Here is a 20,789-nt window from a genome sequence, read left to right as displayed (position 1 = left end):
TTTCCAATTATCATTATTAACTGGGAGGGTAAACAATACCATGCTATTAGTTAGAACTGGCATAAATAAATGCTGCTGCTCCCTCTCCAAACTTGATTGTTATTATGAAAAAAACCCAAAACAAACCAGGTTCAAATAGATCCTAATCCAGATTAAATGAGTAACATGTTCTGTCTCAATTGGAGAAATGCATTTGTTATTCCACCTTAGCAGCACACACTCCTATAGGTGTGACCAGAAACTTTGAAGAGAAAAAAAATGTCTACCTATAGTTAGCCACGGTCGGACTCCAAACGTAAGAAGGGTACAGTTAGATAGGTATCGAACATGTTCGCGTTAATCCAACTGCAGTGTGACACAAAACTTCCTGGTTCCTCAGACGTTGGTGGTGCTGTTTTCTTTGGTGCTTGTCCTCTGCTTCACAGGAGGGGAAATAGTCGTTGTTTCTGTCTGCTCTCTCGGGTTATGCTGAGCATTGCCACTCTCGGTGGCTGAGCGGCGTGCAGCCCGCTGCCCGGTGCAGGCTGTGGCCGGTGTTCTCGTTCGGTTTGTGCTCTGGGCTGCAGCAATGGTTTCACAGGTAACTCAAAGCTGCATGGTTGCATAGGACGCGTTGCTCTCTGTGACCCGAGTCTGTTGAGCCATTTTCCCTTAACATTTATTTGTCTAAACCCTTGACTGGCTACAGATGCGGCCTTTTCTGTTTGGCTGTTGGCTCTGCCTCTCTAAATGTAACATCAGGCCGCTGGACAGGGAGAAGACAAACGCTGCCGTGTGAGAGAAACCGTGCCGCGCTCTCCGAAATGCCATGTGGATGCAGCTGCAGGGAAAAGCTTGCCAGGCACGTGGGGTCCAAAATGCCAGGGTGGATGCAGGCAAGACAAAGCTGCTGAAACCCCTCCGAGATCGTCAGCTCTCCGGGAGCGCGGGGGGCACTGGCCTGTGCTCTTCACGCTGGCGGTGGAAACGCGACTTTGGGAGCGATTTGGGCCACCGGCGCTCGACCAGCCCGCGGTGGGCTGCAGAAAGGCTGGGAGCTGTGCCTGGGTATCCGCTCTGCACAGCTGCCCCTGCGCCCTCGACCACGGCGCGGAGCCTGGGGAGGGGTCTGGCTCCTGGGGCGCTTTCCCTGTGCCAGAGCGGGAGAGGAGTGGCAGAAGCCTGTGTCTCAGTAGCTTGGGGCGGGGAGAAGAGGCGTAGGAGAGAGTCCTTGCTCCGGAAAAGCAGTGTTTGGATTTTCGGATGTGGCAGCTGCTATCGGGCTGTTTTGCAGCCTCGAGTGTCGGACAGTAAGCAGTGCATATGACATAAATTCAAAGTTACAGGGTGCAAAAAAGTCTACTTGTTGGGAGTACAAATGCTAACACCAGGGTCTCCTGTTACTGCTACCAGCAAGCCTGGAATCCTCTGATAGGTAAATGAAGGTGAATAATTGACTCAAGGTGACTTTAGATTTAAAAGTAAAAAGAAATCAAATTAGCTTTTTTTTCCAAATAATTGAATTTTGTTACCGATTTCTATGCTACAAGCTCTCCATTGGACATTAACCTTTTTCTAAGGGCTTGGGTTTTTTTTGTTGTTGTTGTTTTTTTTTTTTTTGGTCTCTTGAAATCTCTTTAAGGTAAATTCAGATTTCAAACACAATATTTGACTGATGTATTCCAGGAATTCCTCTCTCAGAGCCAGTTTTGGCAGTTCAGGCAAGAACTGTTGCACTGGGGCGACATGGTGCTGGCATCATTAGCCAGGGGCTCGCTCGCGTCTCCTCGGCTCTCTCTGTGCTTTGGGTTTGGGAGCCTGGGCCGCAGGCGCCCCAGAGGAGGCGGGGGCAGGAGGAGCAGGGAGGAGGTGCTGCTCCCTCGCCAGCTCCTGGCCACCTCCTTTCTTGTGTGGCCTTGGGCACGGCAGCACCCACGGCTGCGGCGGCGTGGGCTGGCATGGCTGGTGGCCAGTGGCCCATCCGAGGGGCCTGCGCACGTGCCAAAGCTGGCCAGGCGTCTGGCACACCAGCGTCAGCGATGCAGAGGGCACAACCGCTCCACTCAGGAAAACCTTGGGAGGCTGTGATGAGTGTTGATGTACTCATTGCTCGCTTCTCACTGTCCTCAGTCCGCATTTCGGAGCTGAGCCTCGTGCCTGGGCCTCTGTTGCTTGCAGACTGTAGGTGGTCCCTCAGCGCAGCAGTACATCACTACATGGCGATGTAGACGTAGATGTACCTCCGCATCTGCGGGCGTGCCTCAAACTGTCCGCAGCAGAAGGTTATACAGCACTGGCCGGGAGGTGGTAGTCTCTAATTAAAAGTGTCTCTTTGTGACCAGTTGTAGGATATTACTGCCTTAATAAAAGATTTCATTCATGCTGTCATGGCAACAGAAGTTTTTGGAAGCAGCAGTGTTAGTAGGTAAGTTGCTCTTGCCGGACAGAGGCTGCCACTGCGTAAAGCAGCGGGCAGAGGCCCGTGCCCAGCCGGCAATGGTGAGGTCTCCAAAACACGCGGGTCTGGGCACGGGGGTGAGAGGGGCTGCTGTGGCCGGGAGAGCCCCACTTGCAGCTGCACAGGGGTGTTGGAGCCATGCCTTTAGCTGCGTGCCCGGCACACACGGCTCAGCGGCCATGCGGTGCTTGGTGTTGGGAGCGAGTCACCAGCGCGAGAGCTGGAGAGCTGGCAGCAGGATTTATCCAGTAGCGAGGGGTGGGAGCTCGGGGCTGGTGCTGAGCGGGGGCTGTGGTGAGGTGGAAGGGCCCTGGTCTCGCTGTCCGGCGGGAGAGGCGTGGGGCAGCACCGGGGCAGTGCCAGCTCCCGGTACGCGGCCCCTGTCACCCCCAGGCTGGTCGCAAGACAGAGGAGGTTGGGCAGGGGCCAGGCAGGAGAACGCAGATCCAGGGGCTCCCAGGCTGGGAATTCAGTTTCGGAGCTGCTGGGAGGTTCGTGGCTGGGTGGCGCGTCGCTGGAGGAGCCCTGCGCCAGGAGCCTGGGGAGACAGCTCAAAGTGCTTCAGCAAGCAATTAACTGGCAAAATAAACACAGCAGCACAAATCTAAACACAACTGCAGCAATGTGGGGCTGAGGGACCTCTGAAGCTTTAGCCCTGGCTCTCCAGGATGCTCATTATATTCATTCTGGCTTCTCTGCTCCAGAAGCTGCAAGAAATCATTCTGCTGTAATTTTAATTGCCTGTTACACAGCTGCTTCTTTTCCCATGCCTGTCAAATACATTCTCTATTCGAAAGTGTAGCTCTGTCATCTGGCATGACCTTTCTGCTAAATTGCAATAGGAATAAAGAAATACTGCAGAAAATGTAAAAAAAAAATAAATAAAAATCTAATTATGACATACAATGGCATTCTCAATCTCTGTTGCCATCCGCAGCCTGTTGTGTTAGGACCAGTACAAACAAATCAATAAAACCTGCTGCTTTTCTTATGTTGCCCTTGGCAGCTGTAAGTAGTTTGTGCAGGGTTCGTGGGAGCACTCCTGTTTCTCTGGGCTGATGATGTGCCAGAAGATTTCAGCCTTCACTTTTTTGCAGAATCGCTCTGGGGCTCGGATTTGAACCTCTGTACCTGGAGAAAGGAGTCAGGGCAGAAATGAAAGGGTTAAAAAGAATTATCTGGGCTGTAGCTTTAACAACGTGGTATGGAGGGCACAAACTGAATTTGGTAGGAGGTTCTTTCTCTGGAACACGCCTTGGCAGCCAAGAGCGGTCTGATCGCAGCGGCAGCGGGCAGGGCTGCAGTGCCCGTGGGTTCTGGGGCCGCCGAGACGCCCTGGCCCGTGAGGAGCACCGGTGGGGCTGGAGCGGTGCCTGGCACGGGGATCCCTCAGGTGTGATTAAAAGTAAACAAACCCTCTTTTCCCAGTTGGACTTTCTTAGGCGGCAGAGGGGGACAGCGGAGGATGCAGTGTGGGAGATGAGTGGTACCGGGGATGACAGCCGCTGTCAGAAGGCAGTCCGCATTGTCACTGAGCTGTGCCGGAAGAAAAGCCTGCCTAGCTTGGACCTGGACGTTTGCAGGGAGTTCCTCCTGCTGCCCTCCGACCAGAGCCTGATTATCTCCGAGCCAGGTACAGTACCCTGGTCCCGTTTGCTCGAGTAGCGCTCGTGGCTGCCAGCAGCCGCTGAAGGCAGGACTCTCGCAGCAGAGGGGAATGTTCGCAAGCCCCGTGTCAGACCCGGGGCACTGGTCTTGCCACGCATCTCTGTGTGGCTGTTCTCCTTCACACATGTTCACGGTGGAGTTTTGGATGCCAGTGCTACCTCGCGTGTCGCTGCGAATCGGGGTAGCCTGGCGGGGACGGCTGCGCCGAGCAGGCAGAGGGGTGCTACGGGCCCGTGCTGGCGAGGAGGCGGTCAGTGAGATAATGCTGCTGTGAAAGTTCCTTATTTCTCTAAAAACACAGACTCCTGTCCCATGTAAAGCAAAACAGCAGTAAAAAGCCTGTTTAAGTATCTGAGATGACAGGAACCGATTGCTGTTATCCCAGTTTGAGGAAAGGAAGCGCTTGTGTAGGCTTTTGTTCACTGGTAAGGGATATTAATGTACTTTCATCATTTGTTTTACTTTCCCTAAGAACTGCCTGAAGTTGTTCCTCATCAGCTTGGGAGGAACACTGGCATGTCAGGGATGAATCGAGAGCAAGCATACTGCTTTAAGAGCAGAGGAGCGGTTCTTTATCAGAAAGCAGTAAATTTTCTGTACACTGCTGCTCACAGCTGCTGCTTCTGCTGTACCTTCAGAAGACGTTGGCAGGGGGAGCTTGCAGCGCAGGCTCACGCGCTGAGGAGCAAAACCAGAATCCTGTGCTTTTGATAACAGGCTCGAAGTTGTTTGTGTATTAGGACATTTGTGTAGAGTCCTTTCCTTTTTATTTTTTAAGATTTCTGTAGACAATGATCTACCAACTCAGCCTGATTTCACAGTATAAGTTTTCAGAAACTTTTCTTCTCACCTGCTGAGGAGACTTGCGCAGAGCCCCAGTGCGGCACAGCAGCCCGTCAGCCCGGTGCGAGGCTCTCTGTGGCACCTTGGCTCAGAGCCTCCTGCCCCTCTCCGCCAGCGTCTCGCGCTGGGACGCGCCTGGCACTGGGACACGCTGGCAGCTCTCTGGTTTCTCTGGGCTTCTGCCATCTGTTTGCTTGCAGTGGTGCTTCCACCATTGTTTTGCCAGTGTGTCCAGCCTGACAGCTTCATTTCACACCACACTCTGCTTGTAACTTAACTGTTGTCTTAACAGGCCTTCGCTGTATACTGGTGCGTTCTGAAGGTCCCGTACCGCTGCTGGCGCTGCCCTTACACACTGCGTCCAGTGCGGCTGTTTTCCCTATTGCAAATAACTTACTGCATCACTTCATCATTTCTTCCCTTGGTACCAAAATTAACATTTTCCTGACTGTGCAGCAGAAATACCTGCCCTGCCCACCCTGGTACGACAGACAGTGGCCTGGCAGCTGCTTGTGCAGCCTGTTCAGGACCCCGTGTTCAGGCTGAGATCGCTCGGGCCCAACAGACAGCAGTGTTTCTCAAACGCCTGGATGTAAAACTGCTCCAGCAAGGGAAACAAATCTCTTTGCTTTAAGTGTTAGATGATGTAACAGTTAGGGTGGTAGAGCCCTTTCCCATGAGTGTCTGGATGTTTATCTAATTACCTCCATTTGTGCTTTGTTGATTTTACACTGAAGACCTGGGTTAAGCAAATTTGCTATCAGCTACCTGAGTCCTACGTTCAGGTCTGTCGAGTCCTTCCTCATAAAGCCATGCAAATAAAAAGTGAGGGTGTGTGGAGATGAGCAGTGACATGGCTTTGAGACGGGTGCTGTTTCGGGACCGACAGGAGACTCGGCAGAGGCACGCGGTGCGCGTGCCGGGTCCTGCCGAAGTGTACTGGTGCTGGACAGGACGGCGTCGGCAGCCTGGATCCCAAGTTTGGAGTAAAATTGCCCTATTTGTCATCATCATGTGAAGTCAGCGACTTCTCTGTTGGTTTGTTACCTCCTGGAGAAATCTATTAGCTAACAGGTAAGTCAGCTTGGCTTCTCAGGCGTCTTGATGAGGTTTGCGTCGTTGGTGAGCAGGCAGACGAAAGCACTCTGACCTGGGAGCCAGGGCTGCTTCTGCACAGCTCCGTTTGCCATTAGACCCTGAGAGGTGGGTTGGTTTTTTCTGATGTTTCATTTATCGATGGAGAGCAGTATCTTTTGGGGAGGCTGTGGAGTTGCAAAGAAATTAGCCAGGTATCACAAGCCTTCCTGGACTGCATCTGACAGAGGGAAATAACTGTGAATATAAAATTATTGCTGAGGAGTTTAGGTAAGAATATGTCAGAACATAGTTTTATGCAGTGATTATTTTTTTTAAACCATTTTGAACTGAATATGGAAAGTGCTACTGTGTATAAAGTAGATGCTCCTCTCCTCTCTGTACTTCGGGTTATGCAATAGCTGATTCTTCTAAAAGCCAGTGAGAGAAACAGAGCTGCAGTGTTTCTCCAGGATGCCTTACGTTGCTGTACACCCAACAAAGGAGCATTGCAGGCTGCTGCTGCTGGCGGCTAGTAACCCAGCAGCTAAGTACATCAGAAAAATAAGGTATTCGGATGAGGAAGGTTTTGGTACGGATGCATCAGTGGATATGTGAGGGTGAGCGTTTGCCTGCAGTTTGGCCGGTGGCGGTGCCAGGAATAGAACTGATCTCTTGGCTGTGGGCCCTGAGATTGAGCAAGATGCAGCATCCTTTTGTTGTGCCTATCTAAAATCCTCCCCCGTAGCTCTCTCCATCTGATAGCTCTCTTCCCTGCCAGTCCTCAGCTCTTGTGCGCTGACAAGCACTCAGGAACAAGCTGTAGACGGTGGAAATGCCTGCGGTACGGGGACAGCATTTACCACTGCGGTGATGTGCCTTGAGTGAACGGAGGCATGGCTCCTTGTTCCTGGAGCTCCGGTGAGTGCTCTAGGCTGTAGCTCCCCGAGACCATTTGTGGACCAGCCCTGCTGAAGTGCAAAGTGCTCGGCTGATGACGCAGGGGGGCCCGCGCTGCCAGGCTCCCCTGGGCGTGCTGCTCTGGGCGTGGCGTGCTGCTCTGGGCCCAGCGTGCTGCCCATGTTGCCCGGTCCCTTTGCCCGTGGGACAGCCACAGGCTCCAGCGCCTTAGGGATGAGGGTGCCAAATCCTGCTCTCCAGGGCTCGCTGCGAGCTCTCCCTGGCTGCTCCCGCCCAGAGCTGCTCCCAGGGCTGCGAAGCCCATGGTGCTTCCCTCAGGCAGCTCGGCTCCATCCCTGGCAGCATCCCTGGCTACGGGCACTGCGTCACGCCCCACGCGGCTCTTGCCACCACATAGTGCGCTGTGTGCTGTGTGCACGGCCAGGCTGTCGCTCTGTTACACACTCACTCCCAATGTTCGTGTGAACTGGGTCCCGCTCCCACGGGCGTGCGGTCCCGGGTCTGGCCGCAGACAGAGGCTGCAGCTGGTCCTGGGAGGCCGTGCCAAGCAGGGGATGGCACAGAAGATAGGAACTGGACTCCACAGAGAGTTTTAAAAACAAAAAGGATCATTCTGACTTGAATGTGCAGAGCTGGCGGAGTGACTGGAGCCTGTGGCCTGTGACGCTTGCTGGCTCTGATGACGGTGTGTGGGTACAGGCGGGAACTCACAAGCAGGGTCACCGCACATCCAGGAGCAAACCCCTGCGGTGGATTTCTAGCTACAGCACTTCTGTGTCACAACTTTAAATACTGTTGGGGTTTTTTTTTCCTCAGTGTATCCATTTGTAAAAAGCTTCACTGCCCCACAGAGTAAGTGCAGGATGCAATGGATGACGAGCAGAGGTGTTGCAGCTTTCACCCAGAAAGTCGCTGCAGGATTGCGTGTGCAGCAGCCCCTGATATCCCAGCACAGCACATGCACCCTCCTCAAACCCATCCATGCGCACCGATCCACACCAGCAAAATGCTCCAGTGCTTTCCCAGCACTGGGATACGAAAAGTGAAGTGAGAGGAAGAAAAAGGACGGCTGGGGAAAATGCAAAACCAGAAGAGATGTTACGATAATTTCTGTTTCCGAGCACGCCGTGTCAGCCGTCCTTCTGTGCTCTAACCCCGCGATAATTCAGAGCACAATTGGTGTTTTGCCCTTTGTGTGAACTGTTCTTTTTAAACTTCATGATGCAGGGCAGTACATCTCGTACAGCGCTGAACGCCCTCCTGGCACTTTGCAGATACTGTTAAACGTCAAACCCACAAGTACGCAAGTGTTCTTGCTGCAGGCAGAAAAAGGGGTAAATTTCTGTGCAGTAGTGGTTCTTATTTCATCGGAGGAATGTTGATGTGGAAAGATCACTTTTATATGGAGAAATTCCTTCTGGAGTGTTTTTCTTGGAAAAAAATTATCCCTTGAGAGGGTACTTTAACTAACGGGAAAATTGACGGCATGCCCGTTCACTGATAGGGGATGCCTACAGCTGCTACCTATGAAATACAAGCAAGTCTTGAATTTACTTACCAGCTGTAATAACATGCTTTTCTGAATCACTGTTAGAGTGTATTTTAGGTGAATGTAACCAAAAACATGCTTAAAGCCACCCAGGCAGAGCTAATATTAATCACTGAAGCTTATGTTTCCAGAGGCCAGGCATGCGAGGAGTGGCACCTCGGGGCAAAGATCCGTCCCATCACGGAGTAATGCACTTGCAAAATGGATCTTGCCTTCCTCTGTGAGGAAGACCCAGCCAGAGCGATGTGTGGCAGATTTGCTCTTTAGCTCAAGTGAACAGCTTTGTGCTGCGGTCCTGAAGGTGTTGGGTTCAAACCTTGCTACCAGAGGAAGATTTGCAGAATTGCATTAGAATAAGGTTAAAGCCATCAGCATAAATCTGGGAAAAATTTATTCTATAGCCTGTCTATGAACACGTGTCGCTGCTTATGTATGAAGTGTGTGGATCTACGGCTCTGCAGCTGCCTCTGGCTACGCGTGGCGATGGTCCCGGTAAACAAAACGCACCTAGGGAGCTGTGCGGAGCGTGTGGAGCGTGTGTGCTTCGGCGCTTTGTAAGCACCTCTCTGCGTAGATGCAGGTTCGCATCTGCCTAATTGCTGTTGATTGATTCATTCCTGAGGCAGTGCAGGGAGGCTAATTGTGTTTGGAGGTTTTTTGCGGACCTCAGAGCCTGTTCCAGTGCAGCTGCAGTAGCCTCATGCATAGTCAAGGATCAGCATCTGAAACTCCATAGAAACAGGCAGGCAGATCGTTGCTGGTGTTAACTGGGAGCGGGAGCAGGCTGAGGACAGCGACAGCAGCTGAGCTGAGGAGCAGACACCGCTTTGGTAAGTCCGCATTTCTGGAGTTACTTTGTTAATTTTTGCCTTTTTTTTCTTAATATGGAGCCTTTTTTCCTTAACTAACATTTTGCTTCAGCAGTTTCTGTCTTTGGCGTTGAAACATTTTCTTCTGCTTTCAGTATTCTCCCCACGTCTCACTGAAACCAAGCCTGTGCTTTTAGCTGGTTCAAATCAGGGCACAGCCCAACTCCAATCTCCATTGTTTTGCCGGATGACTCTGAGAAGCTGGTGTTTCTGTGTTTGCAGGTGTTTCTGTGTTTGCAGGTGTTTCTGTGTTTGCAGGTGTTTCTGTGTTTGCAGGTGTTTCTTGCTTGACATCTTTGCTCTGCTGAAGTCACACCAGTGCGATGTGCAGAGCCTGCTGCACGCAGCATCTATTCACTAATGGTCATGTAGTCTCACATATGTGCATTCATTGTTGGAGATAAAGACAGAGCCATAACTGGATCTCTTCTGATAATTTTTTCATTTAACTATAGTTTCAGCTGTCCTTGTTTTTCTTACCTGTTTCTTCTTCTTACAGTTCATGTTTCTAGGTACAATTGCATATTCCTCCTTAGACCCCAGATTTCCATCCCATGTTGGTTAGGCAGCTTTTTCTAGCTTTAATAGTTGTTATTTCTTTTTAAAAGATGATAAAACCTGTTTTTCCCTCCTATCTGTATATTGTAAAATCAGGAAGCCTGTCTGTGACAGCCCTTATTGTTCCAGTCAGGCAGGCTCCCTAACGTAACCGTCGCTTACGCCGGCAGTTGTTTGGGGGAGATGTCATTTGTCTCTCTGCCATGCACTGTCCTTAATTGTACTTGTACACTGCAAAATGGCATTCTAGAGGGACGGAGAAGGGATATTTCGAGTGATTGTACAGTAACTGTACATTTTCCGTGTCTGTGGAAAAAGAAAGTTATCCTGCAGGGTGTCCTGCACACAGGGAAGCTGTGGGTGCTAATTAAGGCTGCCGTTGTATTGAGTTCAGTTTGTTTTGCTGTAGCAGGTTAGTGTCTGACAACATCGCAGGAAACTGTGCAATGAGGAGTAAAGGCAGGGTACCCGAAGCTCAGTTCATACAAGCCCTTTCAAAGCCGTTATTACACTGTCCCGGAGTATTTGCTTCCCTGGAATAATAATTGCCTGGAAATTCTAGCACACCGGTGTCTCCGGCAATGTAGTATTGCTCTGGTTTTCTGCGTGTGTTTGTAACTGCTGCAGAGAAACGCAAGTGCTCTTGTATCCACACGGCGTTAGGCGAGAGCAGCGAGCACCTCCTTCATGCGCTCCTTCCATACACAGTCCTTCACCTCCTGCATGTCTGCGAGCGACTGCTCAGAGTTATTTGAGCTCAGTTCTGGTCTCTGGCCGAAATGTTCACATTAAAGGACTCTGAGCTGTGTGGCATGGGGTGATACAAGTTGTCAAAAAAGGGAAAAAGGAATGTTGGAAATATACCTGTGGGATCAGGCAGCCCAGCCTGCGCGCGTGACTGGAACATTTTGGGGGTTAAAGATCTCTGTCTTTGTTAAAGTGGATGGAAGCAGCAGCAGCAGCAGCTAATGACAGGAGCAGAGCTGTTCAGGGGGGAAGTTCCCTGATCGTTCAGCAGAGCTTGAACAAAGAAATGCTCTTTTCAGGACCGCTGCGTGCCCAGGCGGGCAGTGCAGGGTCGGTGGCCCGAGCAGCCGTCCCATGCGGGTGCGCAGGCCGGTGGCTGGGACATCCTTCCCAGCTGCTCTGTGTCCCGCACAGAGCCTGCTTCCAACGAGCCCAACAGACCAGACTGTTGTGTGCCAGGTACCATCAGCACAACAAGCTGAGAGGGAGAGGGGGCATGGCGGGGGCTTACGTGCTCATTCGGGGTCTAGATGGCTTTAACTGGCAACCTGACCCCTGAGGAGACAGATCTGTACTTCACCCGCTCTTTCCAGCATCTGGAGCCAGGAGAGTTCCGGATGAATCCAGCACCTCTGGTTTTGGGTTTGCTGTGGGGCAGGTCCAGGCAGTAAAGCTCTCCCAGCATGCTTCCCCCGGTCACTGGAGGGCCTCTGTGTCTCTGGGAGGGGGACACTCAGCCGGAGGAAAGCCTGTGGAAAGCTTTCCGGGCCGCCTTGTCCCACACCTGGGGCCTTTTGCCCTCCCTGGGCTGAGCTCTGCTTTTTTGGGTTCTGGGGCTGTGTCCTCTCGCGTGACCCCAGATTGTAGGGCTGGCAGCCCCTGTGCTGGGACGAAGACCAGCGCTCGCAGCGGCACTCACCCTCCTGGGCTGTGGCCAGGGATGGGAAGAGGCTCTGATTCTGCTCCCAGTCAATCTTTATCCTGAGGTCTTTTCAGGGCAGCCTGATCTTGGGGTTTTTGAACCAAAATGGAGTCAAAGAGAGAGCCACAGGCAAGCATCTCCTCCAACCCGAATCTCAATGTAGAGAGTGAAGGGGGCAGAGAGACGGCAGCTCTGGCGTGGCGGCTGGGACACCGAAGTGCTGCTGACCCTGGTGCACGAGAGTTGTGGCTTTGACCAGGGATTTGAAGGGAAATTTTAAGGTCCAGGGTCTTTGGTCACTTAAAGGAGAGAGTGACAGTGCAAAGCTTTCGCTTGTTTTGTTTGCACCGCATCCTGAAACCCAATTGTATTTCTCCATCCCAGAAGCGTCTGTGTGACGGTGTTTTGCTCTCTGCCCGGCTCTGCCCGGCTTCAGCAGGTCTGCACAGTGGCTTCCCCGGCGCCACAGCCCTGGCCAGGCTTCCCCGCATAGCTGGGCTCGGCGCGGGCCCTGCGCGTATGGGGTCACAGTGCAGCGGGACGACGACACGCGGCATCCATTCGCCTCGGCCCAGGGCAGCACGTGTCGTTCACAGATGTTGCTGCAGCATATTGTGATAAAATGTCGTGGGGCTAGCACACAGCTATGCGCTATAATTATATGCAGTGTGGCTTATAGTAGTTCATTAGATTGCCATCAGTTCGGCATAAAGCAATGACAGCTCTTACTATCTCATTTATAACGCTCCAGAGAACAGCTGATTAAGACACAAAGTGGCCTGAATCACTGGGGAATATTTCCTTCAGTTTGGAACATTTTTTTTTTTCTTTTTTTTTGTCACTTTTGATAACAGAAATGCTGCCTTGCTGACAGGTCAAATTTCTCCTTTGGGTTGTACATGCCAACAAAAGTTTGAGAAACAAATGTGCCGTTGATGCAGCCTGGAGGGAACGTCCGAATCAGCCGGCGGGTCAGTCACCCCCGAACACCAACATATTTGGTCTGCAGGAGCCTTTGGTCAGTCTCCTCTGGTCCAGCCATTCCGCTGGGGCACGGCCACGTTGATGTGTGTTGGTTACTTTCTCGGGGTGTTGCTTTGGGCCTCTCAGCGGCGTGTGTGAAGCCCGTAGTCGCTAGTGGGCAAAGCGGAGCTGGAAGAGGGGTTTCGTCTCCAGGTCCCAGCTGGGGCGCCCAGGCTGAGGACAGATTAGAGACTGGTTGTTGGCAGAGCCGAGCGGGAGGCTGGGATGGTTTTGACTGTCCAGAACCTGATATGGTGGAGGCTTATCCTGTATGTAGCACACATTCAGATGTCTTTTGCTTGTCAGCTATTCATGATTCTTTGCTTTTTTTTTTTTCCCCCCAGTTAAATCTTTCTCCATTCTATTTCAGTGAGCAAACCACAAGTTCCAGGCTACTGAGGTCTCTTAGTTGCAATATTTTGTTTGGTGTATTAGACATTTGTATGTGTTTGGTTTGTTTGGTTGGTTTTTTTTATTATGTATACGTACACGTGTGTAGAGCACCTCTTTGTTGACTCTGCACTTGAAAATCACCTTTGGTGTTTCCCTCTGAATTACTCTGTTCACATTTTTCTTCTGCTTTTTTAAACTCAGCCTGAGGGATCGGTGCACCTCCCTCTCCTGTGTCCGAGTGCGTTCACCGTCTGTTCCCCAGGTGATAAAATTGCCAAACCGTACACTGGAAAATGCCAGGCACTGAAGGGTACGATCGCCTCTCTTTCTCCACCTTTTCTCTGTGTAATGCAGACCATCTCAGCTCAGACCATCAGTGTGATGGTCCCCCAAGGGACCGGGCACTGGGGTGCAGCAAGGACAAGGACGGCACACGCGTTGCCCTCACGCACACGTTGTTGTCACACACGTGTTGCCCTCCCCGAGGGAGCGAGCAGCTCGCAGCCCTCCCACCCGTGCGCCTGCTTCTTCTGTGCCAAGGCATAGCAGGAGCTTCAGCTGTAGCCTGGACATGTAAGGAAAATTAAAAACAACTCTCTTTCCTTCTTGTGGGCAGTGCACAATGCAGGTAATGTGTCCAGGGCCCCGTCTTGCAGCGACGAGCTGTCGCAGCCTCCATCGCAGCATGGGGATACTGAGTCGGGTTCCCGGCTGGACCCGCACCCAGGCTGCTCCCTGTGCTGCGGCTGGGGTTGCTGGAATAGCACTTTATTCATGTACAAATTTATTGCTTAAATGTTTTCTCCTTAATTATAATTTTAACTGGAGTTTATAAAACTTGGGAATTCGCAAGTACTGTTGCTAACCAGCTGATGGCTGGTTTTGAGGACAACAACTTACACAACTGTTAAGGGAACAAAACTTCGCACGAAGTCGTCCATGTCTCATGTTCCAGTTATTCTCCCATCCCCTGGAGAATTACAGTAAATGGTGAAAAAAGCCCTGGCATTGCTTAATGAAGGAAGTTTTGTGCGGACTGGAGTTAGGAGGTTGCTGTTTGCGCTTGGACCACAGATCATAGTCACTTGGACCACAGATGATAGTCACTTGAAACGTGGATCCCTGCAAGGTCTCCAAGCAGGTTGTCTTCATACTTAACGTGCAATAATGAGATGGTTTGAATTTTATAATCTTATATAATTACTCTCAAAATAGCTTCTGATTCATCCTTCCCTTTGAAGCTTATAGTCTGCATTCCAATAAACTCTTGCATGGCAGGAGCCCTGTGGTAGCAGCAAATTAATTTTTAAGAAGTTTTTTCTATCTCACTGAAACTTTGGCACAGCCAGCGTGAGCATTTGTGTCTCTGTCTTCCTGCAACCCGTTGCACAGCCGGGCGTGCAGAGGAGACGAGGGGGCTTAGTCTGGGCTCCCGCGGAGCCCGCGCTGGCAGGAGGAAGCTGGTGGGCGCCGATAGCGCGGGACTCGGTGTGCAGGGGCTGCGGAAGCACATGACCAGGATAAATCTCCTTTTAGCTTCGTGCAGGAGGAAGGCTGAGTTCGCAGAGCTTCCAAGGGGACATTTCGGAGACTCGGTGAATGTTTCCTCTCAGAACGTCTGCAGCGCTCATGTCATGAGGGCTTCCACCCCTTTGCTGCTTCGAGAGGGAGTTTGCCGATGAGCTGAGTGTGAAAGTGCTTGGTGTAAAACAACTTGTGCAAACTCTTCCTGCTTTCACGTTGTTTTCAGCTCACTTCCACTGTGCTGTCTTCTCTGAAATGACTTGTGGTTGACACAGAGAAACAAAACCAGATTTGGGCGTGCTCCGCAACGACGAGGAGCTGGAGTTGCTACTTGCCCTCGCCCAGAGAAGCTCTGAGAGGGTACCAGTGCTGCGGGAGCACGCACGGTGCGGGAGGCTCCTGGGGTCTCTGTGGATATTTCATAACATTGTGCTGCACTGGACGTCTGGGAGGAATAACCAGTGAATCTCAGGTTACCAAGAGACAAAGCCACCCTGGTTTGTTTCTTTCCGAATGGATCGTGTTACCAGGTATTTCTATGGCTTCATTTTCCTCTCCCACGTACTCTAAGGATGCAGCACTGTCCTCGGCTGGGCGACGCTCCCCGTCCCCCTGCCAGGAGAGCTGACAAGCAGGCAGGCGCCCCGCGCTCTGAGCAGGGTGCAGGTGGCTACAGGCAGAGCCAGAGGTGACCGCTGACACTTGCTCCCATGGCTTGGATCACTCCATGGATAGGAGCCGTTTGGGGGTCCAAGAACGTGGGCAGGTGATGGGTACGGGCCGGCGCTCTCCTGGCCTGGCTGCCCAATGGGGGCTGGTCTGCAGCCCTCTCACCAGCCACAGCATGAGATAACGTCTGAGGGATGGCAGAAGCTCTGCTGCACCCGTAATTGTTTTCTGACCCAATCCTTTAACATCTGCTGAGAACCTGATGAAATATTTTCCCTCACTAACAGCCCGCGCCTCCGAGACCTCGTCTGAGCAGCAGCCCTGCTGCAGTGCTTCACAGCGCAACGGGCTCCTGTGCCGTGTGTGAACAGCGATCTGACGGCAGGCAGGCTCTGGAGTGGCAGCCGCTAATGACTTCTCTAGCTTGAGAGCATTTCAGGACATGCTCCTGTAGCTCATAGCTGCCCGGAGAACACAAGCAGTAAATCAAGGGAAGTGTTGCTGAGGCTGCACATGACAACCCAATGGCAGCAGGTAGGCCTGAGGAAGTGACACCAGGGGCTCAGCAGAGGCCTGGCCGCTGGACGTGATCTCGGCAAAGGGGTGAGCAGGCTCGCGACACTCCCCTCTCGCAGCTGCGCGCTGCAGGCCCCCACAGAGGACACAGGAGCTGAGGCAGTGCTGGGTGACAGGGACAACCTGATCCTTATTTGCTCTGTCACCGTTCCCATGGCTGTGGCGTGCTTGGGGAGGGGACAGGGAGCTGGCTGAGAGCTACACACTGCTGCAGCTCACCTCTCGTCCAATGCAGCATTTCACAATTTATAAGACAGCCGACTTCCTTTTCTAAATTCCTGTTGCAGAGCGCGCTGCTCGCTGCTGCATGCCACGGCACCTTGCGGGGTTTGCTGGGCACCGTTTGCCCGAGGGAGCAGCTCCCCTGCCCTGCTGTGGTTCAGGGTGGGCTGTGGTGCTGCTCAATGCCGTGCTGCTGTGTCGGTTTAGCGGTCGGTTTCTGTTCCAGCCAGTCCCTGCTCCTTCCTCCGTAAAGCTTCAAAGCTGAACAGCATTGCTAAATAAACATTACAGCGAGGATTAAAGGAAACATCTTCCTGCTCGCCCCTGCCTCAGCCGTCCGAGATTCACCATGGTTTCTCATGCCCAATTTCCAGCCCTCAGCTAATCAGCCTTACATTGCTGATGCTTTTCAATTGAGAGAAAATTAGATCAGCAGTTGGTGGGTGCCTCACGTGGTCTTTTGTAGCCCCAGAGCTGCCTGTCTTCTCCTCCAGCAATAACTCTTGTAGTAATCCATCATTTGAATGCGTGATGTCTACAGAAATAGAACAATATGTCCTCACAAGCACTGTTGCAATAGAAGAAGTAGCAAAATTGGACAGAGCAGCCTGGAAATGCCTCCTGACATGGTATAAGTAATGGTCGATATATTACACTGGAAAAACAAGTAGCACAGCCGGTACGAGCGAGGTTAAGGTACATCACCATCATCCACTGCCCTGGCTCTGACATCTCCTGCGGCTGCTCTTCCAGGAGTGTTTGCTGTGGGAGGACGTGACGTGCTCCAAGCCGTAGCTCGTAACAGCTGGGAGGTGCTGGTCAGCTGAAAGAAACCCGCTGGGGAGCAAACCAGACAGAGCGTTTTCCGTTAGCCACTGGAAAACGTACCGGTGAGAGCCTCTCACAGGGAAGATGTCCGTTTGCTCTTGGTAGGATCAGGTCAGAGGCTTTGTCTGGGTCCGCGCGTGATGACAGAGCTGTGAGACCAAGCGTGCCATGGCGGCAGGTCTGCCAGAACCCACCCTCAGCGGAAAGTCAGGGCCAAGCACCCTGGCCTGTGCTGGGGCTGCTCCAGGGCTGCAGAGACGCACCAGCCCTTGCAGGGGCCGAGGGGCTCTGGGACGGGCACCACCGGCCGGTGGCACAGGTCCTGGGGCTGGTGGCAGCCACAGCTGAGCTCCTCCTGCATGAACCTGGCCCCTCGCTGGGCCTCAGCCAAGAGCATGTAATTTTTTTCAGTCCCCTTGAACTTCCACTCATGGTATTCAAACTTTGCTTAGATCCAACAGGTACCTGGAATGACTAATAGGTGCTGGAGTGCTGAGGGAGCCATCAAACGGATTTTGTTTTCTTTATCGGGCATGGGTGGAAGGAAAGCTAAATTACATCGTCAAGATATTGAATATAACTCTTCACATTAAACTCAGAATTATGTGTGAATCTCTTTAATGATCGTGCAAGCTACTTCACAGTAACAAAAGTCAATGTTTCCATAATTAGACTGGTGTTGTCTTGCAGTTAATAGACTGTTGTAATCATGGCTTTGTCATATTCTTAATTGTTTTCTGTTTGGACTTTGCTAATTATCCCCTTTGGTAACTCAGTTTGGGTATTACGAAGTCATCAGGGACATAAAGCTGAAAGGTAGTTCCACCATATTCTCGTAATTAGTTCCTACCCAAGATGAAACAAATCGGGGAGTTGCACTGATGAGCTACCGGGGCAAGGGAGGGGTGGGACTAAGCGAGAAATTATTCCCCTTTCCTCAATTTGCTTTTAGCTTTACAGTTTCAAATTGCTCCATTCCTCTTTGTCCTGCCCTTTTGTTTGAAAGGCAGTAGAAAGTAGTGACCTTCTCAGAAGTTTTATAATTTAGAGCCATCCTGTGAGTTTTTTGAAGATTCAATAGCAGGGTTTTTAGATATTACAAAACCAGTTAAAACACAACCCAGTAAGTCAAGTCAAAAGAGAAATGCGATCGTTTGCTGGCAGAGTGGATAGGTTTCAGATCATCTCCTTTCTGCTCTTGGCATCCCCATTGCTCGCTGTCGGCTTCAGGTCTTTTCTGCAGTGAGATTGTTGTGTCAAAGAGCATTTCACTGCTTGGCTCCTCCGCCAAATATTCACAGTCCTGAAACTTGTTTGCATTTAAATGTTTGAATACAACCTGGTCTCTCAGCTTGTGTCCCTTGCCACTGACTTGGGGTGTCTCTGCACATTCCTGCTGTTGTGCTGCTCTGGCCGTGGCTCCCGATGGCTCTGGGAGCAGGGTGCTGCTCTTTGCCAGAGGAGAGGGACGGTGGGACGATCCGGGGCCAAATCACCAAGCGTCACCCAGCCGGCCTCTCACTGCTTTCCACCCCCATTGCCTTTGCAGATACATAACTGCTTCCGCTGCAAGAGAGCCAAAGTGCAGTGCTGTTTAGTGACAAGTCGGTCTAAGCTGTTTGTGCCTTCTCTGAAGCTTTGATTCATTATTTTCCCTTATGCCAGGCTGCAGGGCTGGGAGATTAGCATCTCCGTTGACTCAGTTTTAATGATACCTCCTACTGCACACCTGGTGACAAATAATCATTTATCATTAGCCTCTCAGGCACGGCTTGCTTCTCTCCTGTTAACTAAAGGAAAGCAGAGCAAAGTCCATGATCCATGTGGGCCGTCCTGTGGACGTGCTCACATCTGTCCTGGCAGCAAGTGGCTTTCTGGTTTAGGGATTTCTTTTTCTCTCCGTCAGCTGCTCTGGTGGGGAATCTGCGGCACATTTCATCAAAAGGTCATTCCTGGCTGAGAGAAGCCTTTGCCTGGTTCTCCTGGTGTGGAAACACTTTGGTGAAGGCCTCTGCTTTGCCTGCTGGTGGTGGCTGGCGATGGTCACTTCTGGGGCACTGCCGTGAGACATAGCAGCGCTGTGTGTCTGTAGAGACTGGGACCAAGGCTCAGCTCTCTGAGGAGTTAGGGTGCACGCAGAAACACAGGGGCTCACAAATTCACCATTTCTCTTTAGCTCCATACACCGTGCTAAACCTCTAGCTCAAACAGATCTCCACAAGCAAGACAGGCCACCCCTGAAGGAGCTGTCTCTGTTCCACCGGGCAGATGCAAGCTCGCTGCCACATCCTTCGTGTGTCAGCTAATGCAGGTAACTGTTCACGTCCGTGTCTGTGTCTTTCCTGCTGCTTGTTCTCCCCTCCCTCCTCGTTAGTCATGCGAGAGCTTTGTCATTGCTGCTCTGTAGCCAACAGCAGCTTCCAGCTGAGCGTTCCTCTGGGAAGGAGGTCTTGCTCCCAGGGGGAGCGAGACTGGAAAATAGCCATGTTAATTTGTATTTACCACCTCCTCTTTTTAAGCTGTATCTTTTCAATTACAAGTTGTACTAAAATCCATTTTCCAACATGGCAATTTCTCCCATGTCTCTCAAGGGAGCTGGGATGAGGTATCAGCACTGAGCTGGACAAGAACTGGATGAGGAATGGCTGAAGGCGTTGTCCTCTCGTACGGCCCTACTCACCTGATGACAGAGTGACAAATAACACACTGTTGTTTTTTTTGAGGAGAATAGAATAGAAACACAGTTCTTGTTGCATTTTTCGCAGATGTGACATTTCTCAGAGTGATAGCGTGGCTCCGTCCCTTGCTGAGGATGGTGATGCCGCGAGCAGTGAGGAGGGTCCAGCGACGTGGGAAACGTTTGGTAAAGCACAGGCTGAACTATTCCTGCGCCGTGCTGTGTTAGACGGAGCCCTTCCTTGCTGCCGGACACAGACACATCCCTCTTGCTTCTCTGCTCGGGAAGCCTTGGCTCTGAATGTTGCACAGGGTGGGATAATATAAACAAACGAGCTAACCTTTCCCTGGGTTGAGGTGTCCTTTTGGTCTGTTCTGTCTTTGGAAAAGTCTTGAGGGAACAGGCCTTTCCTCCATCCATGCCAGGAACAGCCAAGCAACCTCTGGCGCTGGGACATTTTCTGAAAGATAAGGAATTATCTTATTTTTACAGTTTCTTGTGAGCTAAAGGACATTTAAAGCATAACATTTCGAATACTAGATATTTTTTGAAAGTAACTGGTATTTTCAAATTCATAAGAGAAAGCTCATTAAATCAATTAAGGTCAACTCTGTCTGACTGGTATTTAAGTTTAATAAGTCACGAAAAGTTCTTGGGAAATTCAATGTCATCGTTAGACAAATCAAAATTCTTCCCAGGCAGATGCTTAAAAAATGTCTGTAAAATCCTGATCCCTCTACTTGTGTTTTATGTGAGCTGTCAGAGGAAAGAGTGGGAGGTCATGCATAAAAGTATCTGTGAATTCTGTCAAATACATTATGAATGCCATCTCACCAAGAAGTGACGTGAACTAAGGCCTTTCTCCAGCTGGCAACAGGTTTTCAGAAGGGATAACTGATTATTTCTGATTTTTTCCGTTAATGAGTCTGGTGTGCTAGCAGAGTCATGCACGCTCTATAGCTTCTTGGAATAGGCAGAAGCATCTTAGAAACTTTTCTGTCACGTAAAAACTCCCAGCAGTGATAGATTCTGCATTGCAACTATTGCCTTTGTAACAGTGTTGGCATATCGGCCGAAAGTCCCGGCTCTGAAGTTTTCTTAGGAAACTTTTTGACACTGAGTTTCCTGGGCACAATTCCAGGACAACTCAAAGTGCAGGAAAGCGGTTCCTCTGCGCTCTCTGCTTTGATGAGAGTGCATTGAGTCAAATCTCTAAGGAAGCTCCACTGCTGACTCGTACAATCCTATTTATTATTGAATAAGATGGGACCTGTTTATTGACCCCAGCA

At 51.1% G+C, this 20,789-nt stretch overlaps 1 protein-coding gene across 1 annotated transcript in view; it reads left to right on the top strand.

The window, feature by feature from the left end:
• The first annotated feature begins 9,231 nt into the window (after positions 1-9,231).
• Positions 9,232-20,789, top strand: part of SYT6 (synaptotagmin 6) — a 32,231-nt gene continuing 20,673 nt past the window's right edge. Inside the window, exon 1 of the mRNA XM_086765355.1 lies at positions 9,232-9,322. The gene's annotated coding sequence lies outside the window, so the exon portion shown is untranslated. The remainder of the gene's footprint in view (positions 9,323-20,789) is intronic.

Source organism: Chlamydotis macqueenii, chromosome 23, assembly GCF_036417535.1.
Source record: "Chlamydotis macqueenii isolate bChlMac1 chromosome 23, bChlMac1.mat, whole genome shotgun sequence".
Taxonomy (NCBI): Eukaryota; Metazoa; Chordata; class Aves; order Otidiformes; family Otididae; genus Chlamydotis; species Chlamydotis macqueenii.
This window is presented reverse-complemented; position numbering and strand designations above follow the sequence as displayed.